General features: G+C 41.6%; 1 protein-coding gene across 1 annotated transcript in view; it reads right to left on the bottom strand.

The window, feature by feature from the left end:
• Nucleotides 1-14,082, bottom strand: part of fbxw7 (F-box and WD repeat domain containing 7) — a 111,336-nt gene that overhangs the window by 85,754 nt on the left and 11,500 nt on the right. Inside the window, exon 3 of the mRNA XM_076728648.1 lies at nt 7,099-7,175. The gene's annotated coding sequence lies outside the window, so the exon portion shown is untranslated. The remainder of the gene's footprint in view (nt 1-7,098; nt 7,176-14,082) is intronic.

Here is a 14,082-nt window from a genome sequence, read left to right as displayed (position 1 = left end):
AAAGAAAGTCCAGTCCAGTCGCACCGTGTGCATGTAGCAGCTAACAGTAAGGCAGCACCATGACAAGTGGGTCTGAAAACATAATGCTCCAGAGGCAGAAATAAGCATTGTGTTTACAGTTTTATTTTTTGTTCTCAGGACTTAAAGACAGGGCAGGGTGAAAGGGTGCCCTGTTCATTATTTATGAATATTGCTTTTCACTGTGTCAGCTCACTGCTTCAGTATTGATCCATAAGACTCACTGCACCATAGCAGAGGGTTTCACACGATGACATAACGACACAAGACTTAAATGAAGCGGCTATAGGGAGTATCAGCCCCCAGTGCGCCAGCAGGATGGGCCTAATAACGTGGCATGACTTCGACTGTATTATTATTGGCCCTATGAAAACAAATTACTACATAAATTCTCCATTGTGCAGTGCCCACAAAACTAATATTCAGTACCACATTAACTGAACAAAAGCTTTACTGATCAATACAGTGCTGTGTAATGATCTGTGCTGTCTCTTGTAGTCAAGGAGAAGAATCAGGCGTTGGACAGAGCTGTCCTCGGTCTGTGCAAGCTGCTTATTATGATCCATACTTAGGTTATTGTGAGGACATGACTTCTGGCGGCTGTAGCCATCATGACGGGAGAAAAGATGGAAGCCAGGTGACTTAGTATAAAGCATGACAAAAGTCAGCATAGGGAGGAGGTCATGGTGGGTGGGTCAAACAAGGCTTTCACTCAGATGTTCGTGATGTGTGACACCAAAAGTCTTCTATACGTACGTTAACTTAACGCATGTACATAAGTTAACTTAAGTAACTTCCATTGCTAACGTCCTTATTCTGACCTAAACCACAATATTTTCCAAAATCTAACCAGGTAGTTTTGTTGCCAAAACCAAACAAAACTGCAACCGTTTCACAACTTTAACCACATGTTCCTTATTGTTAATATGACGTAACCAAACTGCAACCATTTCACAATGTTAACATTTGCTCGTCACGCCTGGTACTCTCCAACAGTGCTGTGTGTCATTTTGGGTGTCACTGGCAAAGGATCTACTCTGTCGATTGGGTGTGAGAATGTGTTGAAGTTCTGAGTTTGAGGAGTTTAAAAGAAGTGCTATCCCCACTGCCATCCCCATGCCTTGATTCTATAATCCTATAACTGTCTTTTTTAATCAACAAAAATCTCCCTCCGTGTTTGAAGAGCTAAAAGTGGATGAAACCCTCCGACCTTCTTCTGTCCTGCGAGCCAGCTTTTGAAAATTACAGGCCATAAAATACATTCAGACAAACACAGTCGATGTAAAACAAAACAGCAGTCTGAAGGCCAGTGCAGCTTAAAATTTAACCTAAACCAAAAACAAAGTCAGCCTATGCCCTGGATGACGATAGCTGCACTCATGTCACCACAAACGACCACAGTGCGGTGCAGAAAAAGCTCTGTCACTGTTGACTCATCTTCCATTGTCAACTGAAATGAGACATCCTAACACCACATGCTGATCCCTTAATGCTGAACACTAACCTCTGTCACTGAGAGCTACATATGCATAAACTTTAAATAGCCGTCTTTGTTGTACTTTATATTGAGAAAGCGAAATGTGGACAAAGAGTATCTGTTTCTGTATTTGGGCTTTTTTCAGCTGCGTGTTTGCTGAAAGATTTGGTGAGCATTAAAAACGTGTCTCAGTGTGTTAGAGGTTTATGTTAACACTGCCGACAGTCCGTGACTGGAGAGAAATTTGACAGAATGCCAGTCTGGTACAGAGTGAGAAAGGGAAGGTAATGTGGAGCCTCAAGGAGCCTTAAAACATTTAATATGGTTTTCTGTGGAGCTACGCAGCCCTGACAGCAGGAAGCTTTCGCTCAGCAGCTGCAAAGACAGAGAGAGGCAGAGACCACTGTAACCTTTCACATCCTTCTCTAATGAAACTACTTTCTGCTGTTTTTTATGGACTAAAAAGTGGCTTTCATTTCCACAGACTCTGACTCAAACTCATGCACTTTATCCTTAATTATTCTGTTGTGAGGCCCAATGCTATTATTCTTCATTACTGAAAGATAACATTTTATCACATGGCTTTGCAACCATGAAAAATGACTCCTGAGCTGCTTCCCAGACTGAACAACTATATTTGGATACACCAATTCCACTTTTTTCTCTCTCCCAATAACAACTCTGATACCTAAATGCTTATTATGGGCTGATGCGGAGTGCTAATCCAATACCAATACTCTTGTTTATCAATTCAGAAGCTGTTTAAAGGGCTATATGGCGATAACTGGGATATTAGCTCCTTTAAACAGTTAATAAAAACATACTTTGACTATAACGCGTCACCTATTATTTGATTTGGGTTGTCATTATTATCATTATTATCATAACCTTTTCTGTTTCCCTGCCTTTATCTCCTTGATTTTAAAGTCATGATCCGCTTTGCTGGATTAAGCCCGTGCCTGCTGCCTGTCGAGTAAATCTATAGCATGCTCTTCACTGAGAACACTGGTGAAGCCACTAACGAGACATTAAGGTGGACTGCTGTGTCTGATGGACAGACTAATGGGTAACAGAGTCTATAAAGTCCCCAATCAAAAAAACACAACCATTAACATCACCAGAGTGTCACCGAGGTAAATGAGTCACCTAATCTGGAATGTTTAAATCTGAGAGTGAAAATAAGGTCTGGACTCAATCAAGTGCCAAACGTGTGATAATTAACATGGTGCCATTAATCTACTCAAAACAGTTAGTGGTCGATACATTTCAAATTATGTCCTCAATTATACTGAAGCTCCCAAATGTTGACGCACTGAAAGGAAAAACACAGAGTGTACAGCCTTCTCTGTTTGTCTTAAAGTGTGAGTCCTGTCACATAAAGGCCATCTCTCCTGAATTTAATATTCAAACAGTAATGAAAATTTCTGTCATTTAAACAAAACCATCCTTAACACGACCCCAAAGATGTGACTGAGCTTGTACACAGAGCATTTCCTCTGAGTAGGCTGCACTCTAGTGGGCAAAGACTGAAAACTCAAGCAGGACTTAGAAAAGGCAGATTGTGGATTATTTCTCACCGCTTGGGACTATTCATGTAGTCACTGGAATATTTATTTTCTCAATTACACAGAAGGGTATATGTGACCATAGCCAGATGTCATACTTGGGCACCAGGCCAAAGCCAAAAGAGGTCCCGTGAAGTCACAACTTCCTGTCTCTCCGACACAGGACAAAGTTATATTTCCTGTTTTCGACAGGATCTCCAAAGCATGAATGACTGAGAAAGTGTTCACCACGCCCCTCAGAAGGATGACACACATCTGAACATCAACAGAACAACACAGAGCGGCCACAAAGCACCGCGATGAAAGAGACAGAACAGCTGACTTCATTCGAGACCCTCTGCTCTGCGGGTCAGCTGAGCGATGATCTTCAACCATAAAATCCATCATCCGCCATAATCACATCACATTACAAAGTTTTTACAGGAGTGTTTAAAAAGTACAGAAGCCTACATGATTGGTTGCCCACATTTCCAGAGTCTGAAGCAAAAAAGAGCTGACTGCCGTCACCGCTGACCCACTGTCCGCAGGTCATGCCTTATTTTAAGCTGCTGACCCATTTGGCTCACGATGAGAATAACTGCTCGGCCGGAGTGTACACAACTGGACGTTTTGTTTAAAGACGGTTCCTCGTTTCCTTTTAGTTTCCATCTGCTTTTTACTTATGTTTCATTTGGACTTGTGGTCGTGCGCACAGCTAAACACGAAGTTAATCAAAGCCGAAACATGTCAGCGCCAAGTGAAAACGACAGCGGGGTCAAAGTTGTTGAAACTTCTTGGACTTCTGAATGTGCATCTGCAGCAATTTTTACTGCTATCCTCCATTATCAATTGTGTGTACGTTCTTCTCTGAAGCGAGCAAAAGGCTGCTCTGAATTATTTACAGAGAATGAGTGGGTGAGAGGTGTGGGACTGATTAGGGAGTGACACAGAGGATGGTTAAATCTCAGCCCCTTTCAACAGTCTGCTTAGGAAGCACATTCACGTTCAAATTCTGAAAGGACCTTTTAGGGAAATGACAGCAGTGCACTTCTTCCTTCTGGGATTCTGCGGCACACATTTTCGCTGGAATTCACCGTTTTTCTTTTCCTCAATGTTCGAGCAAAATCTCTTCCTGAGAAGGGAACAAGCAGCGGCATGTTCAGTTCATTGACTGAATAAATATCAGTGATTTGGTTTCAAGATGAAATATTTGTCATATCCGTCTCTTGTTTGTAAAAGGACAGATTCATCATTCAAAGCGCTCAAGACTCGAGCTCGAGGAGATAGCACTGGGATACAAATAGGGAAGTTGCACTTGGCTGAAAATTCAATCCCAAACCATCATCCTGAATTATTCAAACTCCAGATCAAATTTCGAGTATCCGGCCCCCTGAGACCAGGGTAACAGTTTTAGGGGGAAGACAATGTTAACATTTTGACATCCGAGTGCCAGTCCACACTTTAAAAATGCAGCAGCAAGCCAAGCAAGGCACTGCTATGTGCTATCACTTTACCTTTAATTCACCGGCGCGTGCCGAGGATGAATAATTCAAGACTTGCACCACACTCAAGGCTTTAAGAGTCCCCCTCACAGCAATGAGCACTGACTACACCATAAAAACTTAAACGTATGCCTTTGACCCCACAGTGGCTGCTGACAACCACGTATGCATCAACTCCAAGGTACACAATGAGGAACATCTGCAGCCTGACCTCAAGAAAATGTAAGTGTGCCTGAAAAACATGTTTATCTCATAGAAAACACATGAAAAGACACATTTGATAATTAGATAAAGATGTCATTACACAAGGGTTCCAAGCCACAAACCAAAGAGAATTTTTTTTTTTTTTTTTTTTTTTACAGATATTCTCATGCCTTTTCAGCTCCCTGCGTCCACACACAAAAACATGCATGCATGCACACACACACATACACACAATAGGTTGCCTCTGAGTGAATTCACCTCCTGTTTGTTCATAACAACTCCAACAACTTCCACTGTGTCTCGTGCACAAGTGTGAAAGGTCTGCATCCGGCCTGAGATACTGACAATGAAACACAGGGTGGGGCCTTCCGTGCATCCACTGAGGCAATCATTTTCTTGTCCTCCTTGATCTCTGTGGCACTTTTTTCCACTTCATTACATGACACATGGCTTACTCGTCTTCACTGAAGGGAGCTGACGCACACGATGCACTCAGACTTCTCAGGTTTTCATGGCAGGATGGTTTCACTTTGCCATAAAGTCAAATGCCAGTGTTTAAAACAAGAGCAAAAGCTTAAGGACCACACAGTAAAGGGAGATAGACGAGGAATAATAACTCTGAGACTGAGATATCAAGGTTATTTGATGCTGTCTGTGAAGCTGAAACAACGCAAAGTGAACTCCTTTGGGTTTTGGACAGTTGGTCAGACAATTTGAAGACATGACCTTGAGCTCTGGGGACTTGTGATGTTTTTCGCCATTTTTCCATCTTTTGTAGACAATGTAACTAATCAATTGATCAAGAATATAATCAGCAGATTGAATGACGATGAAAACAAGGAGTAGCAGCTATGATCAGAGTAAGCCTTCACAAAGTTTCTTCAGTACTAATACATAATGCTGTGTTGTAAGTAGCTGCAGAGTTAAAGCAGGCTGTGCCCCATGATGTGAAAGTTGTAAAAACAGCCTTTAATCTACAACCTCAATTCAAAAAAAGCTGGGACGCTGTATAAAACAGAAATAAAAATATAATCCAATCATTCACAAACAAACTGTTTTCCAAAGTGTTTCTGAGTCCGTGCAGTAATCCCCTTTACCCAATCAAAGTGGTGAAGTCGCTCCATCCTCACTGTGAACCACTGAGCCTTTCCAGGATGCCCCTTTCATACCCAATCATGATCCTCTCACCTGTTACCAATGAACCTGTTAACCTGTGGAATGTTCCAAACAGGTGTTTTTGGAGCGTTCCTCATCTTTCCCAGCCTTTGAAACGTGTGGCTGCATCAGATTCACAATAAGCAGATATTTACAGAAATCAATGAAGCTGATGAGGAAAAATATTAAATATATTGTCTTTGTGCTGTTTTCAGTTCATTATGTGCCAAAAAAGGATGAGCAAGTTATCACATTCTGTTTTATTTATGCTTTACACAGCGTCCCAACTTTGTAGAATCTAGGTTGTGCGACGACATGCGGTTATACATTTTTGATTACATACAAATTTAAACTGTATCGTATTTTAATACATCAGAGTCAAGACAAAAACGTCTTCATCAACTTCTGTTTAGAAGACATGAAAAACAAGACTGTACAACAGCCCTGATATTAGCTTAAAAACAACGAGTTTTTCTTCAATGTTCAGTTCTTCGGTATTTTTAAAATCAGTGTTTGGAATAGGTTGGAACTTATATATGGCTGTTGATACCTCAGTGGAGTGGGAGTGAATTTACTTGATAACAGACACTTACATGGGAAATGTGTTGCTAGGAAACAACTGGGTTCAACAGCTTACATCCCATCAGCTGTTTAAAACACCTAAGGACAAACACTGCCGTGACATAAACTTGAGCCGGTTTATAAAGTCTGACAATGTTCACAGCGGTGTTAAAATGTCTATACATTAGTATAGTGTAGTCGTATTGGACATCTGCCAGGCTGCTTTTCATCGCCTTTTCAGTGGAAGCGTAATGTCCTTGTTTGCTTTGTTCACTGTTTGTCTTCCAGCTTTTATTTTCTGAAAACAAAGCTCGTGAACAAAATGCCGTTCACGGACAGAGAGAGACACAGACTACAAATAAGACCGCAAGCAGCCTAATAAATGTCAGATATGTTAGATATTACCAGCCATCTGCCGTACACTTGGATCCAAACCTTTTAGATACGATGAAACACCGAGGAGCAATCTAGACGGCTTCATCTGCAAAAACCACGTGTGCTCTCGCCCATTCACAACAACCACAAATCTCACTATTCCCGTGTGTAAGCCCACGCGATAAGAGCTGCACTGAGAGTTACATACGCACAAAAGCTTCCTGACCCCTGAGAAGTTCACACAGTTGCAGTGTTTACTTACAGTTCTCTCAGTTCGTCTTTGTTCAGGCCACAATTGGTCTTCTCCAGTCCAGGTCCCGCTCTAAGGGCTGATTCTTTCTGTGGACAAGGAGGGAAAAAGAGCAATCAGTACAGCAATCTCAGAGGTCATCAAAGAGTTAACGGGCCATGGGGCCGTCTGGAATACGAGAGGAGAGAGCAGGAGGCCCCAAGTCGTGAGATAAGGATGCCGGGCTTCGGCCGTTTAGTCTCCAGAACCCAGACGGAACGCGCCAGCTCTTCAATGGGTTTGCCAAAAAAAACTACGACAGAACAATTGAACAACCTGGCACAATATACAAAACCTGCATCAGCGTGTTAACGGTGAGTCACCACCACAGATGCGTCAGTTCTTCCTCTGTCTCGTTTGATGGGAAGTGAACCGGGGCAGCTGCTGGCAAACCCGTGCACGGCTAACGGCTCGAACACGATGGTGAACCTTCGCTAATTCAAAATCAAACTGAAAGTTGAACTCTCTTCGCTTTTTGCGTAAGGAATAAGGATGTCCTGACGTTTTTGGCTCAGATCTCACTTTGAATCCCTTAACATTGGGTATCTGTCAATTCCAACATCAATCAAATACTCTGATTTACCTAAATGTTGATGTATCTGACACACTGAAATAACAGCTGTCAGCTTATTCCTCACAAGCTTCTTCACCCCATCACTGATCCTGAGGCTCTAAATCAAATCTATTAGAAGTTTCAGTTATGGATATATGAATGTAAGTATAACTGGAAGAATGTGACTCCGGAAACTGACAATGACATGAAGGTGGAGAGAGGACGTATCACTGCTGGAGTCGGTGGAATTAGAGAAAAAGTTGTGGTTGGACAGTGGACAGTTTTCGATTTCTGTCTTTCACAGGTCCAGCAGTGGTGATGGTGGACAACCAGACTGTCAAAGCCCCTACAAACGAATAGTCCTGTACCCTCAGCAGTCCATATCTAACCCTGTGCTATACCCAAAGAGCCCCGTCTCAGAGTCCCTGTGATCTGTCTAACCCAGTCCTTGTGTTCAAGGACTGCTGAAACTCTCAAACTTAAATCAACACTGCACAAATTGCCCAACAGTGAAAAGCTTATTTCTGTACCCTCGGGAATAATTTGCTCAATAGCAGGTCAAAACACAGATAAAGGTGTTCTAATATGAGAAATTGAGCTGCTCCAAAGAGCAGCTGCCTACAAACATAATTAGGCCCTAAAGACTCCCCAGCAGCGCCAAGGAGCTGGCTTGTGCAGAGAGAATAGGATTTCTAAACTGACGTAAACAAAACTAGATTTGGACATCGAGTTCTGGGAAATGAGCAGATGCCCAGACAGGCTATCCAGCTGTTTGACATTTGATAACCGTGGGACAGAAAGATGGTCGACAAACTGAAAGCCTCACGATTCAGGATTCTGGCTGTCCATAGGCTTTATCTGCAGTGGAGAGCAGAACTGAAGCTGCAAAGAAACACTTCATTCATTGTGTAACGATGCTGCATGAAGCAATGAGTGGATGTTTCCAGATGTGGTGAGAGGTCACAGGCTGCCCATGACAAGACAATTTTTAGACAAAACTCCACAAAGGCGGATTCAGTGAGAAACACTCAAACATGGAGACAACAATTAAATATTTTCATGCTTTGGGCAGGCTGAGGTGGACAAAATGCATTAAAGTTCAGTAAGGAAAGGAGCAGATGTTGGTGGCTTTGATTTGGCTGATACCAATCCGTTACAGCATGCCACAGATACAGGCCATTAGGATCATATCGGGAAGACAGCATCACCCATGAATACGCAGCACGAATCACACCAACTCACAAAACTGAAGCTCTCAATGTTAAGCAACATGTTTCCACTCTGCTTCCAGGGCATCGCGGAGGCCTGGTGTTTGGGACGTGTGCCATGTCGCTGTAGCTTCCACAGTTCAATGTCGGGCGGAGACTTTTAATGCATGTCATATCCCCCTCTCGCTCTCCTCGTGCTTCCTGTCTGCATCTATTCTTTCATTATCTGATGATGGCAAAACGCCAAAAAAGGATGCTTCTAATATGAATAAGAGAGTTTGTATGAAGCCAGAGTCACTTGGACTCAAGACTAAAGTACTAAATATAAATGTATTTGTGATATAAAGAGCTACACTGCTGAGTTCAGTCTCTCAAAACCTCTCCTCAACACAGACAAAGATCTGGCGCTTCTGTTTCAGACACAAAATGAGCCACCTTTTAACATTTATATCAAGGGGATAACCCTGAGCTTTCTAGGAAAAGTTCTGAATGTTTCCAAGAGGCCTTTGAGTGAGGCAACACAGCGGTTATGGATGCATGCAACTTCAGTCTGGGTCAGCTGTGCCTGGATGTGCCAAATAGAATGAGTCCACATGGAGGAATGCAACTGCTGTGTTTCCTGGCCTCGGTTCAGTTTGAGTAACTCTGGTCAAAATATGAGAGAAGCAGCGGGTTATGCAACCGTCTTCAGTGAACAAAATTATTGTTCTCATCCAGAATTTGTCAACTTTGTACAGAGAAGACCAGTTGTAAGTGTCTTAACTTGTAAATGCACTCTTGGACAGCACAGCAGTGAGAAAGCTCTCTTTCAGCAGCCTGATGACTCGACTTTCAGTTTGCGTTGAACCAAAAGGACATGCTCCTCTTTGTTCTTCAACACAACCAAAATGCATAACGTTGTTGTTTTCACATAACTCATTAGCAAATAGTGAGGATGGGCCTCGGAAACCAGTACTAAACTGGTAAAAGTTCCTGAATGCCTCATTATTCTTTGTATATATTCTTCATTTTATATTTCTGCACTTGTTAACTTATCGTTCAGGTCAGTCAGTTAGTTGAAGCAGTTCTGTTTTTTAATAAAATAAAACCTGATTGGGTTTCTTCTGAAATATTGATCAGCTCCTGGACAAACGGTGCTGCTGTCAGTATACTCATTCTGACACCATTCAATTTCCTAACCGTCCCCTACTTATGACAAAGTCAGCAGCGTGAGGCGATTGATTGATTGATGTTACCGAGTTATGTGTTTACCTTCTGCGCTCTCCTGTCATGGCTGACAGGGTAAAAACTTTCAAAAGTGTAGATTCTCTTGACTAGATTTAATGAACATGCAGTTGTGTGTAACACCAGCAACCTCATGAGACTCTTAAAAATATAACATTCTATAAATCTGAAGCGGTGCAGCACGATTAACTGCTCCAGCAAAGCAGATGCTGCTCCTCCGTCCTCAGTGCAGCATCCCAGCTCCAACGCTGAGGGGATCTGACAAACTAAAAATGACATCGTCAAGTAAAGGTAATGCTCGTTAACATTGGAAAGTATGCAGTCATTAACTCAGCAACGGTTTGAAACACGTCTAATTTATGTTCCTAAATAATCCCATAAACGATGTCCAATAGGCGAGTAATAATAAATAACTGTTGAATCTTTTTCATGACATGCCTTTTTGCAACAAATTATGCAGAATAGTATCAATATCAATATCAGTATCAATAAGATCCTAACAGTACCCATACCTAACAAATAGAACAGCAACAATATACAAAGGTTACTTGACAAAATTCACTTGGAGATGCAATAAAATACCACAAAGTACTTCATTTACACAAGCATAATAGCACTGTTGATAGCATTACTGCATTTGGATGCATCAGAATTTCTTTTGGAAATTTTGATTGAAACATGACTATATACTGTAGAAACGGAAAAAAGGCACATTTTGAGACTTTTCCACACTTCAGTGGAATAAGAGCCTGTAGTTATAGCAGCCTTTATTGCTCTGAGCATCTCTTTGCTCCAGGATGAACAGCCTGTTAACACTATTTCTGAATTATATACCACTAATATGTGAAAGTTAAATGTGGCTAACCCAATTTTAGGTCACACAATAGACGCAATCGTTTCCACTGCAATGTTAACATATTGCACATTGTGGAGTATTATACTGTTATTCCAACGTAGTCGGTCTACCCCAAGAGGAGCTACAAGAACGTCATTAATTCCTGCTGCAGGTGTGAACTTTGAGCCCGGTCGGGTTAACATGTTCTCACACAGCTGCTGGAGTCTCCCTCAGATTAATGATAAAACAGGCCTCGTCTCGTCACATTGGATGTGACTCATTCTGTAGATTGTGAGCATTTTGAGCAGTTTGTGCTCCAAGTTCTGTGGCACACATGAGAGCTTAATTCAGGATATTTTCTTGGTGATTAAAAAAAAAAAAGAGTTGCACGATGGCGAATGCAGCGCAACAAATAAAAAAAATAAAAAAATATTTATATGTACCAGTGAGTCCGAAATGAACACCGCCAAGAATCCAGAGGTACGTAGATTTTCTGTTTGCCGAGTAAATCTCAGAAAGTCACCCGGCACGCTGGTGGATAAATGTTTGTAGGAAAATTGTCATGTAATAAAACATCATGCTGAGCCTCTACTGCGTTTTGGTATTATTTACTGTTGCACTGCTTCTGTCCTCTGCTGTCTTTGTCAGAGTGTGACACACACAGGAACAGGGACTTCATGGTGCATTCAGGTGGACCCTGTAAACTCTAACCTATACTCAAATGGCCAGAAAGGTTGTTTAAAACAGAAAAGCTTCTACTTTTTCTTATTTTCCTTTGCTGAAATACATTTGTCATTAATTTCTTGCTCTTTCACTACAGCATTTTGGCAGTGTACCATTCCTTTCTACATTTTAGATTTTAAAATTAAAAAAAGAAAAGAAAAAAATAATTGTTATCAGCAAACTCAACCGTATTTTTGTTCATGGTAATACACACAATTCAATATTTGTGTAATTATCACTCAAGTCATATCGTCATCGCACTAGTGAACAAAGTTATCACACATCGCAGATTTTCCTCATATCGTGCAGTCCTCGCATCAACTATGGCAACTAATGACTTCCTTTCCATGTCAATGCTTCGATGGGTCCAGCTCTACTAAAATCGGGGAACTGTCTGGAGCAGCTGCAAACTAGCCAGCAGCAGAGAAAGAATGAAAGACACTTCATAAATCACGGCTGGAATGTAGCCTCATTTCCTCTGCGACCCCACCTTCTCAACAGCTTCTTCCTCCAATTCCAGAAGCTTTCTGCACCACGCAACTAAGACCTGACCATCACAATCATCACACAATGCGCAGCTGTGGGTCTCGGCAAAGACAAAAAAAAATAACTATTACCCTGCAGCAATTTAGCTGACATTTCAGTCATGCAGAGCGGGCGTTACAAAGCAAAACAGACACTAATGAGGAGGCAGAATTAATGAAAGAGCACGATCATGCATGTTTGTCTCAGGCTGTTGATTCAGAGTTGATTAATGTTATTATTCCAAAGAAAAATGATTTCAATCTTTTGCAGACATTGCTGTCATCCTTTAAAGTTTCCATTACAAGTCAGAGAGGCGGGCTCAGCTGAGGTTTTTAAACGCCCGTCTCGTCTCTGTGCAACCATTTCTACTGAGAGACATCTGCTGGACCGGTGTCACTGTCGTTGGTGCCTTTTTAGTTTTACTGTCAATAACAGTGACAATAGCAGTGATAGCGGTGATTAATCGTGCTGCCGGCTTTGCATCAACGTTGCACTATAAATACACTGACGTTTAAGTCTGACGACACATTTTCGCCACTTTGTGTGATTACAGTTACGCGGTGCAGAGGTGATTACGGTGGACTGAACGGACGTCAAACCTCACAGCTGTGGGCACAAACACGCACACACAGACACACACACACACACACAGGTCAATTTGGACCATTTGTTTCCAATATCACAAAATCTGATTCAATATTTTGCCACAATTTGCATCAAATCAACCTCCGGGCTGCAGATTTGATGTTCCAACAAACTGGAGCGACAAGCAATCCTCGTGTGCAGAGTCTGTTTTCTCTGTGTGAATTTATGTGACTTTTGGTGAATCTCACCGCACATCGAGCTGGAAGTTAGAATTACTTCAAATGCTGCCGATGCTGCTGCAGTGGAAACTAGTTTACTGTAAACATCTCACTGCAAACTGGTTTTCAACAGTAGCAAATAATGACCCATAATCAAGTAATTGGTATTTAATCAATCAGTAGTTAATGCCATAACAGTAATAGTTTGTGGATGGAGGTAGTTATTCCATTTTTCATATGCTGCAATTTAAAGGTCTACACACACACACATACACACACACACACACACACACAAACTCATACACATGTATATATTAATGGAACACTTTGCAGTATTTAACTGGCTCCTGATTACATGAAACGCTTGTATAATCGTCTTTTTCACTGGAGACAGGATGTGAAATCCACAGGCAGACAAAGATGTTCTTAGAGAGCAGAGTGAGAGGTGTTTCATCCCAGAGGAAATCATGGGGAACCTGAGCAGCAAAGTGCTGCTACCATGGAAACACTGATAAGCCAACAGATGCCATGTCTGTGAGCATTAGCAAAACTACTTAAAGTACCCTAACATAAAGCTGCCGTCCGCTGCCCATTACATCTGTGGCGGTCAAGTATTTAAGATGATTTTTTAAAAGGATGCTCAGATTCAGATTCAGCCAAAACAGGATAATCTCAATTTATATCACAGCACTGATGAAAGGGAAATAAGCAGGTTTAACGGGTATTTCTAATCTAGAACTTGTTAAAGAGTAGCATAACACTCATTATTACATTTATTTTGTGTTTTTACAGCTGTGGACCACGTGGACATGAATTACACTGAAATACTCCGAAGCTAACAACTCACACTCCTGCAGCAGTCAGGAATTTGATCTCTATGTAACTGCTGTGATGATTCAGAGAGGATGCAGAGGGTGAGACGAGATGTAATCAATCACTGACCCTTGTGAAATACACAATTAACAGATACTATAGAGGAATATTTAAATATTTGAGAAAAGCTATTGCAGAAGGTTGTGGCTTACGCATGATCTCCAATGAAGATGCGTTATGGATGAAGTTAAGAAAACTAATTAATTTCTGATC

The sequence above is a fragment of the Chaetodon auriga genome, chromosome 4 (assembly GCF_051107435.1).
Source record: "Chaetodon auriga isolate fChaAug3 chromosome 4, fChaAug3.hap1, whole genome shotgun sequence".
NCBI classification, from domain to species: domain Eukaryota; kingdom Metazoa; phylum Chordata; class Actinopteri; order Chaetodontiformes; family Chaetodontidae; genus Chaetodon; species Chaetodon auriga.
Note: the sequence above shows the minus strand (reverse complement) of the source record. Positions and strands in the feature narration are given on the sequence as shown.